The sequence below is a fragment of the Ranitomeya imitator genome, chromosome 3 (assembly GCF_032444005.1).
Source record: "Ranitomeya imitator isolate aRanImi1 chromosome 3, aRanImi1.pri, whole genome shotgun sequence".
Classification (NCBI taxonomy): domain Eukaryota; kingdom Metazoa; phylum Chordata; class Amphibia; order Anura; family Dendrobatidae; genus Ranitomeya; species Ranitomeya imitator.
Window position 1 is genome coordinate 680,364,723 of NC_091284.1, and position 16,579 is coordinate 680,381,301.

The 16,579-nt window shown below is 50.8% G+C and overlaps 1 protein-coding gene across 1 annotated transcript in view; it reads right to left on the reverse strand.

The window, feature by feature from the left end:
- RAB5B (RAB5B, member RAS oncogene family) overlaps nt 1-11,580 on the reverse strand; it is a 71,663-nt gene extending 60,083 nt beyond the window's left edge. Inside the window, exon 1 of the mRNA XM_069758418.1 lies at nt 11,435-11,580. The gene's annotated coding sequence lies outside the window, so the exon portion shown is untranslated. The remainder of the gene's footprint in view (nt 1-11,434) is intronic.
- Between the last annotated feature and the right edge of the window lie 4,999 nt (nt 11,581-16,579).

Sequence of the window (16,579 nt, forward strand, 5' to 3'; positions counted from 1 at the left end):
GGAGGTCATAAAGGCACGTGGAGGCCAAACATTACTGAGCATCTTTTCCTTATGAGGCATTTCCACTGATGTTGGATCAGCCTGTAATTTGATTTTCCACTTTGATTTTGAGTATCATTCCAAATCCAGACCTCCGTGGGATATTCAATTTGATTTACATTGATAATTATGTTTTATTGTTCTGAACATATTTCACTATGCAATGAATAAAAATTTGCAACTGGAATATTTCATTCAGAGATATCTAGGATGTCGGATTTTAGTGTCACCTTTATTTTTCGAGCAGTGTATGAACAGCAAAGTGGTTTCACAATAGAAATGAACAACAAGTCTTGACAGTTTTGAATCCATTTTCAGGCTTTTCTGTTTTTTATTCTTCCTCATACACATACGCCTACAATCCTGTTTGCCCTTACCTGTAAAGTTACAGATACGTCCGAAGTGCCGATACACGGTACATCAATTGGCAAACTTACTTTGATTTGGCATCTATATGTGAAATATAATTCCCTTAAATGGACTAGAAAGCACAAGACATTTTTATTGAAACAAAGTGATGAGTGAGCTATAACCTATAGTATTTATAATGAAGCTGATTCAGCTTTGTGATATCCAGAGCGATCAGCAGTTGTAGCCAATTATAGGTTTCCCCTAAAATGGCCACAGAAGGGAAAGTGCAGCATTACATGGATATTAGTTGTATAAGTGCACCAGCTGGGTGCAAGATGCTGATGATTATCCATTCTAGTTCATAGGAGTCCTCCTTAAGGAAAATGGATTATAAAGAATGATGGTCTCAATATTGAAGAATGCCCCTTTAATATGTTCTCCCCGATTGTGCAGGAATGAATGTCTCCTGACTGCTGCAGCCAATCACTGACCTCAGCGGTCACCTTTTGTAAATGTAAACATTACTGCGGAGGTCCAGTGACTTATGAACAGAATGTAATCACTCCCCGTACCAAAAAATAAAGGTTTTTTTTTGTTTTGTTTTTTTTAAAGCCATTCCCTACTGTTTGCCACCTCGAAAATCTCGAACAACCCTTTCAAGATAACGTTGCAAACCATGGGATAAATGCATCTATTTAAAAGCTTCTGCACCAGAATAACTTCTGCTATCAGGAGATAAAATGTTAATGAATAAATAAAATAATTTGACATTTCTAGACCTTGTTTCTATGAATGTGAGAGAAGTTCCATGAAGTGTATTATGAATAAGCTATTCCAGCAGTAAATCAGCCAAAATAAAATAAATGACTGAAAAGACAGCCAAGAATAAGCACAAAACAATGAAAAGACTCCCGGACATAATATATCCATGGCACTGAGGTACAAGCCCATCAAGCATGGTCCACAGCACAGGAACATAAGGCTTGGCAAAAAAGTAGGAATTAGTCCTACCGGTAATAGTGTTTCCAGGAGTCCATCATGACAGCACCACCAGGAGGTTGTCCTTCGTATCCTTGATAGGGACAGGAACACAGAAGAGGTTAAATAGCCTCTCCCCACCTCCACCCTTCAGTGATTTTCCCAAGTACCACACCAGGATGGATGCAACGCTATTTTATTGAACTTCCTCTCTACACATGTCTACATCACATATCAGACAGGAAACTCAAGGGAGGGTATATATGGGGTGCTGTCATGATGGACTCCTGGAAACACTATTACCGGTAGGACTAATTCCTACTTTCCAGGACGTCCCTCCTGACAGCACCACCAGGAGAAATACCAAATAACTCCTTATTTTAGGGTGGGACTACAGCCTGGAGGACTTTCCTCCCGAACGAAGTTTGTTGGTTTGCTATGACATCCAACTTATAATGCTTACAAAAGGTATTTGATCTAGCCCAAGTTGCGGCTCTGCAGATCTGGTCCATAGAGGCCCCAGCACTTTCTGCCCATGAAGCTGAGATTCCTCTCAACGAGTGCGCTCTGAGGCTTTCTGGTGGGGATTTCCCCGCCGAGATATAGGCCGCACTAATAAGCTGATTTAATCCATCTAGCTAGTGTAGCTTTGGACGCCTACTTCCCCTTGTTTATTCCAGACATCTGGATGAAGAGGTTAGAGTCTATTCTCCAACTGTCCGTGATCTCCAAGTAGTGGTGTATTGTTCTTTTAAAGTCCAATGCGTGCAGAGAACACTCTTTGTCATTACTGTAGTTTTGGCAAAAGGTAGGTAGAATGATCTCCTGATTTCTACGGAAGTCAAATACCACTTTGGGAAGAAAGTCAGGATCCAGTCTTAGGATGATGCAGTCATCTTGAATCTTCAGATATGGGTTTTTAATGGAGAAGGAATGGATTTCCCCAATACGTCTCGCTGATGTTATTGCCACTAAGAGGGCTTTAAAGGTTACTGCTCTCAAGTTTGCTTGATCTAATGGTTCATATGGTTCTTTGCAAAGTTCGTTCAAGACTAGGCTGAGATCCCAAGGAGGTACTGAGCTGCGTATTGTGGGCCTAAGACGCTGAATGGCTTTAACAAATCTCATTACCCAGGGATGGCTGGTCAACTGTAAGTCATAGAAAGAACTGAGAGCTGAAATTTGTACTTTTAACATACTGGGTCTTAAACCTTTATCAAAGCCTGATTGAAGAAAGTCTAGAATTCTTGGAATATCTGGGTCCTCAGATACTGATACAGGAGATGTATTTTGGGAGCAGAACTTCTTCCATATTTTCCTGTATATTGCAGAAGTCACCGGCTTTCTGATATTTTGGATGGTAGAAATGACTAGTTCTGAAAGGCCCTTTGACCTCAGGATCTCCTTTTCAGGATCCAAGCTGCTAACTATAGTAGACGCGGGTTCTGGTGAACTAGAGGGCCCTGAAACAAAAGGTCTGGTCTTAGTGGTAGATGAACTGGTTCTTCTAGGGACATCCATCTCAGTAAGGGAAACCATTTGGGCCAGTAAGGTACAATTAGGATTACTGATGCTCGGTTCTCCTGAATCGCTCTCAATACTCTTGGTATTAGAGCCAACGGTGGAAAGGCATAAGCTAGGTCCATGTCCCACTCCTGGGCCAAGGCGTCTATCCCTGACGGCTTGTCTTCTGGATTTAGAGAGAAGAATATCTCTGTTTTTGTATTTTGTCTTGAAGCAAATAGATCTACTTCAGTTAACCCAACGCTGGGGCTTCCCGAAAGAAAGACCTCGTGGTTTAAAAGGACCATTCTGTGGGACATAGTTTTTTCCTGCTCAGAAAGTCGGCTATCTGATTTTCGGTGCCTTTCAGGTGAACTGCTGTTATTGACTGCACTGTGAGCGCTGCCCAGGAGAAGATTGTGTCTGACAAGCTCTGTAAGTGACAATGTCTTGGGCCTCTCTAATGAAGTAGGAAGGCTACTGTTGTCGAATTGTCTGAGAAGATGCGGACATGTTGGTCCCCTAGATTTCCCTGGAATCTCTTTAGGGCTTCCCAGTCTGCCCTGAGTTCTCTGTAATTCGAAGACCTGCTGCTTATTGACTCCGGCCAGTCTCCTTGCAGGTAGCTTCCATCCATATGGGCTCCCCAGCCTCTGAGGCTTGCGTCCGTGGTGATGTTCACACATGGAGATGTTCTCCAGGGTCTTCCTTTCCCGAGGTTTGTTTTCTCGGTCCACCATGATAGTGATCTTTTTGCCTCTTTGGATAAGAGCATCTTTTTGTCTAGAGATGAGTCTCTGCTGTCCCATAGTGAGAGGACTTCTTGCTGCAAGGGTCTTGCGTGATACTGACTCCACTGGACGCTGGGAATGCATGATGTCATCAAGCCCAGCACCCTCATGGCCTTCCTTATGGAGGTTTGCCGCTGTTTCTGTAATACCTGAATCTCTTTTTTGATTGATTCCTGTTTGTGCTGCGGAAGGTATGAATCTTCCTGAATGGAGTCCAGGATCACTCCGAGAAACAGCTTCCTTCTTTCTGGTTTGAGATTTGACTTCTTTAGATTTATTAGCCATCCCAGATTCTCTAGGACTGACCTGGTTGTCGCCAGATGTCTTTCCAGTTGTTGAGGGGCGTCTGCTATAAGAAGAATGTCGTCCAGATAAGGAACAATTAGGATCTCTCTTTCTCTTAAGCCTAAGGGTACCGTTACACTATACGATTTACCAACGATCACGACCAGCGATACGACCTGGCCGTGATCGTTGGTAAGTCGTTGTGTGGTCGCTGGGGAGCTGTCACACAGACAGCTCTCCAGCGACCAACGATGCAGAGGTCCCCTGGTAACCAGGGTAAACATCGGGTTACTAAGCGCAGGGCTGCGCTTAGTAACCCGATGTTTACCCTGGTTACCAGCGTAAAAAACAAACAAACAGTACATACTTACATTCCGGTGTCTGTCCCTTGCCGTCTGCTTCCCGCACTGTGACTGCCGGCCGTAAAGTGAAAGCACAGCGGTGACGTCACCGCTGTGCTCTGCTTTCACTTTACGGCCGGCAGTCACTCAGTGCGGGAAGCAGACAGCAAGGGACCTGATGGACACCGGAATGTAAGTATGTAGTGTTTGTTTTTTTTTACATTTACGATGGTAACCAGGATAAACATCGGGTTACTAAGCGCGGCCCTGCGATTAGTAACCCGATGTTTACCCTGGTTACAAGCGAACGCATCGCTGGATCGGTGTCACACACACCGATCCAGCGATGACAGCGGGAGATCCAGCGACGAAAGAATGTTCCAAACGATCTGCTACGACGTACGATTCTCAGCGGGGTCCCTGATCGCTGCTGCGTGTCAGACACAGCGATATCGTATGGATATCGCTGGAACGTTACGAATCGTGCCGTCGTAGCGATCAAAATGGCACTGTGTGACGGTACCCTAAGTCACACTAAACGACTTACCAACGATCACGACCAGCGATACGACCTGGCCGTGATCGTTGGTAAGTCGTTGTGTGATCGCTGGGAGCTGTCACACAGACAGCTCTCTCCAACGACCAAGGGAACGACTTCGGCATCGTTGAAACTGTCTTCAATGATGCCGAAGTCCCCCTGCAGCACCCGGGTAACCATCGGGTTACTAAGTGCAGGGCCGCGCTTAGTAACCCGATATTTACCCTGGTTACCATTGTCACCGCTATGCTCTGTTTTACAGCCGGCGCTGACACAGTCAGTGCAGGGAAGCTCTCGGCCGGAGCGCGTGCATTAGCAGCGCTCCTGCCGAAAGCAGTTTTAACCCTGTGGACGCCGGGGACGTGACAGACATCAGAATGTGAGTATGTACTGTTTTTTTTTTTAACTTTTACAATGGTAACCAGGGTAAATATCGGATTACTAAGCGCGGCCCTGCGCTTAGTAACCCGATATTTACCCTGGTTACAAGTGAACACATCGCTGGATCGGCGTCACACATGCCGATCCAGCGATGACAGCGGGTGATCAGCGACCAAAAAATGGTCCTGATCATTCCCCAACGATCTCCCAGCAGGGGCCTGATCGTTGGTCGCTGTCACACATAACGAGATCGTTGCTACGTCACCAAAAGCGTGATGTTGCAACGATATCGTTAACGATATCGTTATGTCTGACTCAGCCTTTAGGAAGGCCATCACTTCTGCCATCAGCTTGGTGAAGATTCTTGGGGCAGATGAGAGGCCAAATGGCAGGCACCTGAACTGGAAATGTTCTATATGATCCCGGTTTCTTATAGCAAATCTGAGATATTGCTGATGAGAGGAGTAGATGGGGACCTGGTAATAAGCAGTTTTTAGGTCTAATGTGCTCATTACTGAGCCCTTTTGAATTAGAGGTATAACAGATTTGAGGGACTCCATCTTGAACTGTTTGTATGATACCCACTGATTTAGTGGTTGTAGGTTTATGATTATACGATGTTCTCCGCCTGGTTTCTTTATAGAGAACAGGCTTGAATAGAGTCCCTTGAATTTTTGAGAGCTGGGTACTGGGATAATGGCTCTTAACTGGAGAAGGTCCAGTATATCATCTAGAAGTCTCTGGTGGACTGTTGGAGACTGGGTCTGAGTCAGACAAAATCTCTTGGGAGGTAACTGGCTGAATTCTATCCGGTATCCGTGTTCTATCGTGCTTAGGATCCATGAATTCTAAGTGATTTCTTGCCAGCCCTGTAAAAAGTATTGGAGTCTTCCACCTACTGTCCTGGCATCATTGTCTGTTGGTTCTTGGTTTTTGATGCTGGAAGGTACCTCTACCCCCTTTCGGGTAGCTCCATCGTCCACCTTTCCCCTTACCTCTATAGTCCTGTCTGGGATGGGAACGAGTCCTACAAAAGGATGGCGTACTCTTTGGTTTCTCTTCCGGAAAGCCTTTTTTCTTGTCTGCTGCTTTTTCAAGCAGCTCGTCCAATACAGGTCCGAATACATGGAGGCCGGAGAATGGTATTGAACAGAGTTTGTTCTTTGATTGTGTGTCCTCGGACCATGACCCGAGCCATAGAGCCCGCCTTGCTGCATTAGATAAGGCATTGTTCCTTGCTGCAAAACGAACTGATTCTGCTGAGGCGTCAGCCATAAAATCCGTCGCCATCTTCAGCAATGGTAACGACTTTAGGATCTCCTCTCTAGGGATTTTATTGTTGATCTGGTCTTCTAATTTCTCTACCCATAGAGACATTGATCTGGCCACTGAGGTAGCCGCAATATTAGCCTTCATGATGGCGGACGATGCCTCCCAGGCCTTTTTAAGGAGACTTCTGATCACTTGTCCATAGAGTCTTTGTCCAGACGAATCTTTGAACGGTATGGCTGTCTTCTTAGAGACTTTAGCCACTGGTATATCCACTTTTGGCACGAATTCCCATATTTTGGTCTCATTTGGGTCAAATGGAAGACGGTGTTTAAAATCTCTTGGGACTATGAGTTTTTTCCCCACGTCCTCCCACTCTTCCAGAATCATCTCCGTTATGTGGTGATTTACCGGGAAAACTCTGTTTCTGCGAGCTCTAAGCCCGCCGAACATTTCATCCTGAACTGTTAGCGGTTCTGTGGCTTCTTCCACCTTCATGGTGTTTCTAACAGCCTGCAGGAAGTATGTCCGTGTTTTCGGAAGAGAACCGATATTTCTTCCTCTCTTCTGGGAACAAAGTTGACGGACCCTCGCCTTCTACAGAGACTGAAATAGAGTGAATTGAGACCTCTCCTTCTTCTGAGAAAATATCCTGCTCCCACCTGGGTCTTTTAGGGCGGGGGGATTCAGCTGGTATCAGAGATGACACCGTAGTTTGTACCTCTTCTCTGATCATCGTTCTAATGCTGTCTAGAAAGGAGCTCTGCTCTTCTTTGAGTATTCCTGACATACAGCCGTCACATAGTTTTTTAGAATGTCCTTCTGGCAGTCTGCTTGAGCATAAGTGACATCTAATAGTCTTGCGCTTAGTCACCGCTGTTGTACGCTTGGGCGCTTCTTTATCCAGCAATAGACATATAAGAGGGTGCTGTCATTTGTATCCGACTAGTCCAAATAAACCCCACTATGTATCACTTACATGTTCAGGGGCGAGCTCTGAGGACTGCACGTCTTGACGATTAGCACCCTCCATGACTACTGGGTCAAATGGGCTGTCAACTGACCGTGTCTAAATAGTTTACCTCACCTGTCTTCAAATTATCTGAACCGTCCTCCTTCCAAGCTCAGCTGCTGCAGTTTTCCGGTGATTGAAGGTCCCAGCCGAACTGCGCATGCGTCCTCTGGAACGCACGCAGACTGGCCTGGGACTTTGTACTTTCGGCGTCCTCATGTCCTGGGCTCTCCCCTTCATTCCAGCGCCATATTGGGGCACCAGAAGGCCGGAAACGCCAGCGATGCTAGATCCGGCTGACAGCGCCCCCGGAAGTGATCCCCCAGCACGCCCTCTCCGACGCAAGCACCGGAAGTCCTGGGAGATGCCGCTAGAGCTGGAAGCTTCAGGGGAACGCTGCTGATCATGGCACATGGAGCCCAGGCCCGGAACTTGCCGGCACCGCTGCAGTAGCTACTGCCTCAGAGCCCCTTTGATGAAGGGATGAGGCAGCTGACGGGAGCGCAAAGCTCTACCGGGATCGCGTGAGGGACCTCCATCGGTTTGCTGCGATCCTGCCGGAGTCCCTCCATCGAGACCCCCATTGGTCCGGAGCCCACACCGGAGCAAGGACTGCCTTCGGGATCCTCTGCTCTCGAATATCCAGGTAAATCTTCTAGAGAAGTCTCTCCTGCTTCTGTGCCTGATAGGGACAGGAAAAACACTGAAGGGTGGAGGTGGGGAGGGGCTATTTAAATCGTATTATATCACAGATCATAGAATAAAGGTGCAACAAATTTCCAATTCACCGCCAAAAAAACACCATATACGGTATTAGAGAATAGTATACTCAATAAAACTTAGCATTTAATAATTTTCTATAAAAAATTTTTAGATTAAAAAAATCCACACCACATACGACCTTGGACTAGTGCCAGTTGTTTGACAAGAAAAAAAGATACAGGGTGCACTGTATCCCTAATAAATTATATATCCCCTGCCTTGCTGCGGAGGTTGGCACCCTATATCCTGCGCAATGGCGCCCCCGCTTAATGCAGGCTCTCCCTAAATCGCCCTAATGGGTCCTTACGTGCAGGAAAGAAAAAGAGAAATCAAACAACAGACCTTTCATACTAGACAAATAATCTCAAATGATAATCGATAGCATGTGTCCAAGTGTATTGCACATGCCGCGATGCACTGGTGTGTGCTACAGATATATTTGCACACTTTTTATATATTGCACCTTTTCCCAGAACGGAGGCACTACGAGTCACCTGTACTTTGTGCCTAGATACCCCTACCTGTCTGCGGGGGTTGGCACCCTATAGTCCTGCGCAATTGGCACCCCCACTCAATGTAGTCTCTCCCTAATTGCACCTTTTTCATGACTAATTGTTGATTTTAACGGCTATATTAAGGGTATGTGCACACGTTCAGGTTTTTTTGCGATAAAAACGCATTAGAAACTGCATCCCATCATTTAGAAGGCATTCTGCAATTTTTGTGCACATGATGCGTTTTTTTTCCACCAAAAAAACGCATTGCGGTAAAAAAAGCAGCATGTTCATTAATTTTGCGTTTTTTTCTCATTTTTCCCACTATTCTATGCATTTGGGGAAAAAACGCACAAAAAACGCGTCAAAACCGCAAAAAAAAAAAAAAACGCATGCGGATTTCTGGCAGAAATGTCTGTTTTTGTCAGGAAATTTCTTCTAGAAAATTCTGACATGTGCACATACCCTTAATGCGTTTAAGCAAACTATGAATGGTACAAATTCTATTACAGGGCTGGCAAACCCCAGGAGATGGGCAGCCCGTGCCCCAACTGTCCTTTCACAGACAGTATGTAATGATAAGGTTCCCTCAAACATACTGATAAGGATAGTTCTTAATCATTTTGTCCTCTCTGTAATCTGAATCTTGGTCCCTTTGCAGATGGTATCACTGTCCTTCCTGTCCTCTGTAATGACCGAGCAGTGCACTTTCTACAAGATGGCATTAGAGGGATAATAAAAAGACTGAGTGCAGGGAGAAGGAAGGATGGATAGAATGACTGGGATAGAAGAACAGATCCCTACATATAGAGCAGTGGTCCTGACATTTTTGTGCCCCTATTTACCAATCAGTCATCATTTATTTATTTTTTTCTATTCAATAGTACACATGAAAATAAGCAACTTTGTAAAAAAAAATCTTATTAGAGAAATCTGCTTCTTTCTCCTCTAGCATTGATCTGTCATTCTGTAAACTCTCTATTCCTTGGTAAACCTGTCTTCAGTGAGCAGAGATTCTCCCATTGTTGAGCTAGTTGACAGTTGGTGCTTATGAAGTTCTACGGAGGGGATGAGCTAGAGGCCGACAGGGACATTCTGCTGAAATGACAGTTCGGGCTTGTGCAGACCATATTTTTGGTTTGAGTGAGATCCAACATCAGATCACACTCAGACCAATGTTATTCTATGGGGCTATTCACACGTCTGATTATTTTCCTCCGGATCGAGAACAACATGAAAATAAACAAGTTTGCAATTGACTTGCTCTTTCTATCTGCTGACATTCTCCTGCAATCAGAGCTTTTATCTATTATAGTGTACAGTTGGTTTTCATGGAGCCCAGCCTCTAGTACCTGGCTGAGAGTTCCAGAGAGGGGTTAACTCTTAGGGTACCGTCACACTAAAACGACGCTGCAGCGATACGACAACGATGTCGATTGCTGCAGCGTCGCTGTTTGGTCGCTGGAGAGCTGTCACACAGACCGCTCTCCAGCGACCAACGATCCCAAGGTCCCCGGTAACCAGGGTAAACATCGGGTTACTAAGTGCAGGGCCACGCTTAGTAACCCGATGTTTACCCTGGTTACCAGCGTAAACGTAAAAAAAAAACAAACACTACATACTCACATTCCTGTCGCGTCCCTCGGCGCTGTGCTTCTCTGCACTGACAGTGAGCGCTGGACAGCCGGAAAGCAGAGCGGTGACGTCACCACTGTACTTTACGGCTGGCCGGCGCTCACCAGTCAGTGCGGGAAGCTTAAGGCGAGGGACATGACCAGACACCGGGAATGTAAGTATGTAGTGTTTTTTTTTTTTGTACATTTACACTGGTAACCAGGGTAAATATCGGGTTACTAAGCGCGGCCCTGCGCTTAGTAACCCGATGTTTATTATTATTATTATTATACATTTTTATAGCGCCATTTATTCCATGGCGCTTTACATGTGAATACGGGGCAAATATAGACAAATACATTAAACATGAGCAGATAACAAGGCACACGAGTACATAAGGAGGGAGGACCCTGCCCGCGAGGGCTCACAGTCTGCAGGGGGTGGGTGAGGATACACTAGGAGAGGGTATTTACCCTGGTTACCAGTGAAGACATCGCTGAATCGACGTCACACACCCGGCCGGAGACGGGGACACGGCCACACCCCCCCTGGCTGGAGACGGGGACGCGACCCCCAGCTAGAACAGAGGAGCCGTCCATACACAGACCTGCGGGCTGGGCTCGTGTGTGGTGCTGATCACAAGTGTGAACACATCCATAGGCTCAGTCCATGGTGAAGTAACGCAGCGTTATCCAGGACTGACAGCCGAAGACGTGGCACAATTTTTAGCCAGCCCTCCGGTGGCGGTCCTACATGTGGGACCCTCGCTGATCAGATGGGCACCCCACACCCCTCTATGGGAAGCCAAGGTGCCAGCAATGGCTGCAGAAAGGGGAAACCAAATAGGGGGACGCAGGGCAAGATCTAGGCTCAGTCTGCAGTGGCCGCACAGACAATAGTGGGTTGTAGTCCCCGGTGCCTTCCCGGGGGCGCAGGCTCAGCATGCACTGGACGTGCCCAGGACTTGGTCACAGCGTCACATCTACCCGGCCATGGTGGCATGTCCGGCAGGGCCTTGTGCTGTGCTCTGCTCATAAAGAAGCCACGGAAGAACCGACTCATCTGGCGGAAATTACCTTATCACGGAGGCGACCGAGTCCAAGACCCGAGGGTCACCGCTCCTGCTCCGCCCTGCCGAACGGGAGGTGTAGATTCCGGGGGCCTAAAGGACCTTCCTTGACATCACAGTCATGTGACCGGGATCGGATGACGTCATTGCACCATGTGACTGGTCGGGGCGGGGTTATAGAGTAGTGACGACGACGAGACGCTCAGTAGTTGGGATGCAGCTCTCTATGCCGGCGTCGGTGCGAGGTTGGGATGCAGCTCTCTATGCCGGCGTCGGTGTGAGGTTGGGATGCAGCTCTCTATGCCGGCGTCGGTGCGAGGTTGGGATGCAGCTCTCTATGCCGGCGTCGGTGTGAGGTTGGGATGCAGCTCTCTATGCCGGCGTCGGTGCGAGGTTGGGATGCAGCTCTCTATGCCGGCGTCGGTGTGAGGTTGGGATGCAGCTCTCTATGTCGGTGTGAGGTTGGGATGCAGCTCTCTATGTCGGTGCGAGGTTGGGATGCAGCTCTCTATGTCGGTGTGAGGTTGGGATGCAGCTCTCTATGTCGGTGTGAGGTTGGGATGCAGCTCTCTATGCCGGCGTCGGTGTGAGGTTGGGATGCAGCTCTCTATGTCGGTGTGAGGTTGGGATGCAGCTCTCTATGCCGGCGTCGGTGTGAGGTTGGGATGCAGCTCTCTATGTCGGTGTGAGGTTGGGATGCAGCTCTCTATGCCGGCGTCGGTGCGAGGTTGGGATGCAGCTCTCTATGCCGGCGTCGGTGTGAGGTTGGGATGCAGCTCTCTATGCCGGCGTCGGTGTGAGGTTGGGATGCAGCTCTCTATGCCGGCGCCGGTGTGAGGTTGAGATGCAGCTCTCTATGGCGGCGTCGGTGTGAGGTTGGGATGCAGCTCTCTATGGCGGCGTCGGTGTGAGGTTGGGATGCAGCTCTCTATGGCGGCGTCGGTGTGAGGTTGAGATGCAGCTCTCTATGGCGGCGTCGGTGTGAGGTTGGGATGCAGCTCTCTATGCCGGCATCGGTGTGAGGTTGGGATGCAGCTCTCTATGCCGGCGTCTGTGGGAGGTTGGGATGCAGCTCTCTATGCCGGCGTCGGTGGGAGGTTGGGATGCAGCTCTCTATGCCGGCGTCGGTGTGAGGTTGAGATGCAGCTCTCTATGGCGGCGTTGGTGTGAGGTTGGGATGTAGCGCTCTATGCCGGGTGTCGGTGCGAGGTTGGGATGCAGCTCTCTATGCCGGCGCCGGTGGGAGATTGGGATGCAGCTCTCTATGCCGGCGCCGGTGGGAGATTTTGATGCAGCTCTCTATGCCGGCGTCGGTGGGAGATTGGGATGCAGCTCTCTATGCCGGCGTTGGTGTGAGGTTGAGATGTAGCGCTCTAAGCCGGCGTTGGTGTGAGGTTGGGATGCAGCTCTCTATGCCGGCGTTGGTGTGAGGTTGGGATGCAGCTCTCTATGCCGGCGTCGGTGCGAGGTTGGGATGCAGCTCTCTATGCTGGCGTCGGTGCGAGGTTGGGATGCAGCTCTCTATGCCGGCGTCGGTGCGAGGTTGGGATGCAGCTCTCTATGCCGGCGTCTGTGTGAGGTTGGGATGCAGCTCTCTATGCCGGCGTAGGTGCGAGGTTGGGATGCAGCTCTCTATGGCGGCGTCGGTGTGAGGTTGGGATGCAGCTCTCTATGTCGGTGTGAGGTTGGGATGCAGCTCTCTATGGCGGCGTCGGTGTGAGGTTGGGATGCAGCTCTCTATGCCGGCGCCGGTGGGAGATTGGGATGCAGCTCTCTATGCCGGCGCCGGTGGGAGATTGGGATGCAGCTCTCTATGCCGGCGTCGGTGGGAGATTGGGATGCAGCTCTCTATGCCGACGTTGGTGTGAGGTTGAGATGTAGCGCTCTATGCCGGCGTTGGTGTGAGGTTGGGATGCAGCTCTCTATGCCGGCGTTGGTGTGAGGTTGGGATGCAGCTCTCTATGTCGGTGTGAGGTTGGGATGCAGCTCTCTATGCTGGCGTCGGTGCGAGGTTGGGATGCAGCTCTCTATGCCGGCGTCGGTGCGAGGTTGGGATGCAGCTCTCTATGCCGGCGTCTGTGTGAGGTTGGGATGCAGCTCTCTATGCCGGCGTCGGTGCGAGGTTGGGATGCAGCTCTCTATGGCGGCGCCGGTGTGAGGTTGGGATGCAGCTCTCTATGTCGGTGTGAGGTTGGGATGCAGCTCTCTATGCCGGCGTCGGTGTGAGGTTGAGATGCAGCTCTCTATGGCGGCGTCGGTGTGAGGTTGGGATGTAGAGCTCTATGCCGGGTGTCGGTGCGAGGTTGGGATGCAGCTCTCTATGCCGGCGCCGGTGTGAGGTTGGGATGCAGCTCTCTATGTCGGTGTGAGGTTGGGATGCAGCTCTCTATGGCGGCGTCGGTGTGAGGTTGAGATGCAGCTCTCTATGCCGGCGTCGGTGTGAGGTTGGGATGCAGCTCTCTATGGCGGCGCCGGTGTGAGGTTGGGATGCAGCTCTCTATGTCGGTGTGAGGTTGGGATGCAGCTCTATGGCGGCGTCGGTGTGAGGTTGAGATGCAGCTCTCTATGCCGGCGTCGGTGTGAGGTTGGGATGCAGCTCTCTATGCCGGCGTCGGTGTGAGGTTGAGATGCAGCTCTCTATGCCGGCGTCGGTGTGAGGTTGGGATGCAGCTCTCTATGTCGGTGTGAGGTTGAGATGCAGCTCTCTATGGCGGCGTCGGTGTGAGGTTGGGATGCAGCTCTCTATGGCGGCGTCGGTGCGAGGTTGAGATGCAGCTCTCTATGCCGGCGTCGGTGTGAGGTTGGGATGCAGCTCTCTATGGCGGCGTCGGTGTGAGGTTGAGATGCAGCTCTCTATGGCGGCGTCGGTGTGAGGTTGGGATGCAGCTCTCTATGCCGGCGTCGGTGTGAGGTTGGGATGCAGCTCTCTATGCCGGCGTCTGTGGGAGGTTGGGATGCAGCTCTCTATGCCGGCGTCGGTGGGAGGTTGGGATGCAGCTCTCTATGCCGGCGTCGGTGTGAGGTTGAGATGCAGCTCTCTATGGCGGCGTTGGTGTGAGGTTGGGATGTAGCGCTCTATGTCGGTGTGAGGTTGGGATGCAGCTCTCTATGCCGGCGTCGGTGCGAGGTTGGGATGCAGCTCTCTATGGCGGCGCCGGTGTGAGGTTGGGATGCAGCTCTCTATGTCGGTGTGAGGTTGGGATGCAGCTCTCTATGCCGGCGTCGGTGTGAGGTTGAGATGCAGCTCTCTATGGCGGCGTTGGTGTGAGGTTGGGATGTAGCGCTCTATGCCGGGTGTCGGTGCGAGGTTGGGATGCAGCTCTCTATGCCGGCGCCGGTGTGAGGTTGGGATGCAGCTCTCTATGTCGGTGTGAGGTTGGGATGCAGCTCTCTATGGCGGCGTCGGTGTGAGGTTGGGATGCAGCTCTCTATGGCGGCGTCGGTGTGAGGTTGGGATGCAGCTCTCTATGCCGGCGTCTGTGTGAGGTTGGGATGCAGCTCTCTATGCCGGCGTAGGTGCGAGGTTGGGATGCAGCTCTCTATGGCGGCGTCGGTGTGAGGTTGGGATGCAGCTCTCTGTCGGTGTGAGGTTGGGATGCAGCTCTCTATGGCGGCGTCGGTGTGAGGTTGGGATGCAGCTCTCTATGCCGGCGCCGGTGGGAGATTGGGATGCAGCTCTCTATGCCGGCGCCGGTGGGAGATTGGGATGCAGCTCTCTATGCCGGCGTCGGTGGGAGATTGGGATGCAGCTCTCTATGCCGACGTTGGTGTGAGGTTGAGATGTAGCGCTCTATGCCGGCGTTGGTGTGAGGTTGGGATGCAGCTCTCTATGCCGGCGCCGGTGGGAGATTGGGATGCAGCTCTCTATGCCGGCGCCGGTGGGAGATTGGGATGCAGCTCTCTATGCCGGCGTCGGTGGGAGATTGGGATGCAGCTCTCTATGCGGGCGTTGGTGTGAGGTTGAGATGTAGCGCTCTATGCCGGCGTTGGTGTGAGGTTGGGATGCAGCTCTCTATGCCGGCGTTGGTGTGAGGTTGGGATGCAGCTCTCTATGTCGGTGTGAGGTTGGGATGCAGCTCTCTATGCTGGCGTCGGTGCGAGGTTGGGATGCAGCTCTCTATGCTGGCGTCGGTGCGAGGTTGGGATGCAGCTCTCTATGCCGGCGTCTGTGTGAGGTTGGGATGCAGCTCTCTATGCCGGCGTCGGTGCGAGGTTGGGATGCAGCTCTCTATGGCGGCGTCGGTGTGAGGTTGGGATTCAGCTCTCTATGGCGGCAGCGGTGTGAGGTTGGGATGCAGCTCTCTATGTCAATGGGAGGTTGGGATGCAGCTCTCTATGCCGGTGTTGGTGTGAGGTTGAGATGTAGCGCTCTATGCCGGTGCGAGGTTGGGATGCAGCTCTCTATGCCGGCGTCGGTGGGAGGTTGGGATGCAGCTCTCTATGCCGGTGTTGGTGTGAGGTTGGGATGCAGCTCTCTATGCCGGTGTTGGTGTGAGGTTGGGATGCAGCTCTCTATACTGGTGTTGGTGTGAGGTTGGGATGCAGCTCTCTATGGCGGCGTCGGTGGGAGGTTGGGATGCAGCTCTCTATGTCGGTGGGAGGTTGGGATGCAGCTCTCTGTGCCGGTGTCGGTGTGAGGTTGGGATGCAGCTCTCTATGCCGGTGTTGGTGTGAGGTTGGGATGCAGCTCTCTATGCCGGCGTCGGTGCGAGGTTGGGATGCAGCTCTCTATGGCGGCGTCGGTGTGAGGTTGGGATGCAGCTCTCTATGGCGGCGTTGGTGTGAGGTTGGGATGCAGCTCTCTATGCCGGCGTCGGTGGGAGGTTGGGATGCAGCTCTCTATGCCGGTGTTGGTGTGAGGTTGAGATGTAGCGCTCTATGCCGGCGCCGGTGCGAGGTTGGGATGCAGCTCTCTATGACGGCGTCGGTGGGAGGTTGGGATGCAGCTCTCTATGCCGGCGTCGGTGGGAGGTTGGGATGCAGCTCTCTATGCCGGCGTCGGTGTGAGGTTGGGATGCAGCTCTCTATGCCGGTGTTGGTGCGAGGTTGGGATGCAGCTCTCTATGCCGGTGTTGGTGTGAGGTTGGGATGCAGCTCTCTATGTCGGTGTGCGGTTGGGATGCAGCTCTCTATGGCGGCGTCGGTGTGAGGT